Source organism: Haplochromis burtoni, unplaced genomic scaffold (assembly GCF_018398535.1).
Source record: "Haplochromis burtoni strain Fernald_Lab_line unplaced genomic scaffold, NCSU_Asbu1 Contig_157, whole genome shotgun sequence".
NCBI lineage: Eukaryota > Metazoa > Chordata > Actinopteri > Cichliformes > Cichlidae > Haplochromis > Haplochromis burtoni.
In genome coordinates this window covers 158935-162761 of record NW_024582518.1, presented here as the reverse complement: position 1 = coordinate 162761, position 3827 = coordinate 158935, and positions in this window count along the sequence as shown.

Here is a 3827-nt window from a genome sequence, read left to right as displayed (position 1 = left end):
GCAACAGTAAGAGACAACGCGTGTGATTGGCAGCAGGGCAGAGGTTTACCTCTGCCTGCATTTGTGAGTAGGGTCTCTACTGTTGTTTACTGGGTGCAGCTGGATTGGGAGAGGGTCATCATTGCCATGAGCCAGGGCCGCTTCTGGGACCATTGTTCTGGCCCCTATTTGTTATGTTGCAGTACACCGACGCAAGGGGAGCTGTGGCGGTGGTCACATCATGGATTCGGGTGCAGAACGCAAACCGGGCTGGGAAGTGATGGGCCAGCGGAAGGACAAGAAGATGGGTGGCTCTTTCTTGTCTGCTGAAGACGGGGCTGGCATGGACTCTGCTCTAAAGGAGGAATTCCTGGCCTGCTGATGAACCCATAATGAAGGGTGTTTTTATTTGTGCTCCCTGGCCTAGTAGTAAACTGTTTCTGATCAGACCTGCTTCCTCTCTGTGCCCGTGGTATCTGACTTGCTTGCTCCCCCTTGTATTTTAAAGAATCTTTCTTTTTAGCGTGACATTCTGGCGCGACCGCTTTAGTGTTCGCAGCGTGCTACATAGTTGTTGTTTTAAACTTGAGTATGAACTTATACAAAATGCAGCAAGATATTTAAAAAACAGTTTTGTTGATTAAAAAACACTATATTGGATTCACATCGGTATCGGCAGATATCCAAATTTATGATATCGGTATCGGACATAAAAAAGTGGTATCGTGCCATCTCTAGTTAATACAGAACTACATTGGAAAACCGAGGAACAGAACTATGAACAGCACACTGCCGGCTATGTCAGGGACCTGGGTCTGAGGGACCCAGGATCCATGAGCAGTTGGTGATTTATATTATAATATATCACACTGTGCTGCTGTTCCTGTTGTCCATGCTTGTGTATATAGGCAAGTGCGGTTGTGACAGGCACTTTCAGGCGTGGTGGGTGTGGCCCTGCCAGGTGACTGGCCACACCTGAAGATTGAGGGCACTAGGGAGCGGACACACGGAGCACAGACACTTGGAGAATACACGGAGTGGGAGTCAGGGATGCACATGGATTCATTGTTGTGTGGATTGTCTTTACGTCACTGTAAATAAACACACTGCATTCATCAAAGAGTCCATCGTTTCGGTCCTCCATCCTCACATCCCCACGGTCCACCACGTAGACCGTGACAGGCTACGAGGGAGATCATGACAATGATCATAAGAAGACGCAGACACTAAATATAACAGGGAAACACGGCAAAGAGGAAACACCGCTGGCACTAATTACACTGACAAAACAGGCAAGAGCAAAACAGAACATGATCCACACCAGACAGAACAGACAAATGTACAGGGTGGGCCATTTATATGGATACACCGTAATAAAATGGTTGGTGATATTAAAGTCCTGTTTGTGGCACATTAGTATATGTGAGGGGGCAAACTCCTCAAGATGGGTGGTGACCATGGTGGCCATTTAGAAATCGGCCATCTTGTGTACAACTTTTGTTTTTTCAATAGGAAGAGGACCATGTGACACATCAAACTTATTGGTAATGTCACAAGAAAAACAATGGTGTGCTTGGTTTCAACGTAACATCATGGCTCTCGTCACTAAGTATTTAAGTCAATACCTGATATAATATCAAAATATGCAATTGAAAATTTATTTTTAAATATTTTTTAAGTGATTAAAATCGTGTCCAGAGTTTTTGTCAACACCGTGAGATTTTTTTAAAAGTACAAAAAAATCAGGAATTATTGTGGGTAGTGTAGGAGTGTTTAGCTTATTTTAGAGTTTAGAAATGTGTTAACATAGAATGTAGAACTATTGTAGAGACATTGACACTGCCCTCAATATAATAAAGGCTTCACTGTGTCGTGAACTTAGGAGTAGATTGTAGGAGACCCCTCCCCCACTTGAACTGTGAAAGTAAAACAGAGAGGAGTTAATGCTGAGTGGAAATTGATTACGTCGTTGAAGAGAAATTTTTAAGCCATGTTTCCGAAGTAAGAGCCGACGGATGGTCTGGATATACCAAATATAACGTCTCAGAACACTCCAGCTCACAGGTTAGTCTGCTCCAAGCATTCCCACAAAGGTCAGAGTTTTGTAGTAGTTAATACGTCATTTTTCATAACATAATTGGTGATATAGGTTACAAGCAAGTCTGGCGCTGAACAGAAATTGTCGCGCTATGCTCCTTTGTTTATTGTGCATAAATAGTGAATTGTCCTGACACAATATTGCTGTTTCGCTTCTGTTATTAATGGTACATTGACAAAAACATATACTTTTATTCACAGGATAAAACAGGTTTTTTGTATCACTAATTGCCCAGTACGATTACAGCATACAGATTATTGTCACTGCTACATTTCTTGATAACCAGAAATTATTTCCACTACTAATTAATTACCGTTGAGCTCAAAGGTTATTAATAAACGGTTAATGAATGTGTATTTATGAGACGATTTGTGAGACTGGTAAACTTACTTGTTCGTACGATGGTCTTTCGTTCTACACGGTGCATTTCAAGGTCCTGTACCCATCCGTCGGTAAACTGTACCTGGGCTTGTTGCAGTGACCTGAAGTTACTAAACTTCATGAGTGTATGCACTCACTCCAAGAACCGTATAATTATAAATATGAGCGTGGTGAAAGTTGGGCAGCACGCTAACGTCTTTTGTCCACTCTGTGTGCTCGTAAGGGTCTGACCCTTTCACTGTTTGATTTTTTCCTCGTATCTTTTCTTTGATCTTTTCGTCAAGTCTGTCTTTGTACGGACCGGCATTGTTCTCCTTCTTGTTTTGTACATTCCTTTTTTGGCGGCAAAGAAAAACAAGAAGGTATTGGAACCGGAGAATGAACGTTTTGCGGTGCTGCAAATGCTTGCATTTGATGCGGTACTTGGATTGTTTTGCCACGAGTTCCCGGCATGCAATGCGCGAAAATCACGTGATTGCTAAACAAGGGGGCGGGGGCTTCCGTCGGCTGTAATTGGTCCAGCCCAGAGTCGATCATGACCAATTGGCCAATCCAACACCTTTCATTATATATACCCTTCCTAAAAAAAAAAAAATAAAAATCCATCGGCCCATAAAAACAAAAAATCGCCAGCGGCCCACCGGGCAAATGCCCGGTATGCCCGATGGCCAGTCCAGCTATGGTTGTAACACAGAGTTTTATTAGAAAGGTCTGCAATAAATGAAATAAAAACAAACAAATTGTCACAGCAGTGACCTCGTGGCATGTGTATCAAACAGGAAGTGGTACAGGGGTCCTCAGAGTGTAAGCTACTGTTGTGAAATCAGTTTTACCTCTGTTCTTTTTATTCCTCGAGCATCCAGAGATGGCACCGGACTCAGTAGTCATTTTCACAAAATCTTTATTCATCTTTACTCATCTTCATTTACTCATCTTTTACTAATCTTCATTTATCTTTACTCTTCTTCATTTATCCTCATTTAAGCATGCACTTCTAGAAGGGAAGACAGAGGCCGGTGTCCCTCTCCAAATCTTCACCCCTTTGTTCGTTACAGCCAGCTTTATAGAGGCGTCCCCATCATAAAACCCCCTACGGTGTGCTGCAAATCTCTGTGTCTATGTGCACGAGCACATGAATGCCTACATGTGCGCGTTCCCACGTGTCTATGTGAGTGCTCGTGTGTGACTGTGTACGCATACCTGTGTGTATGTGTGAGTGCACATGAGTGAGTGTGCGTGTGGATGTGTGTGCGTGACAGTTAAAACACTGTGGGTGTAGGTGACTCCCTAGGTCATAAAACCCATCTCCCTTCCAGACCACAGTTATCCAGTTACAAATGTTGAGACCCCCACCCAAACATCTCTGGGG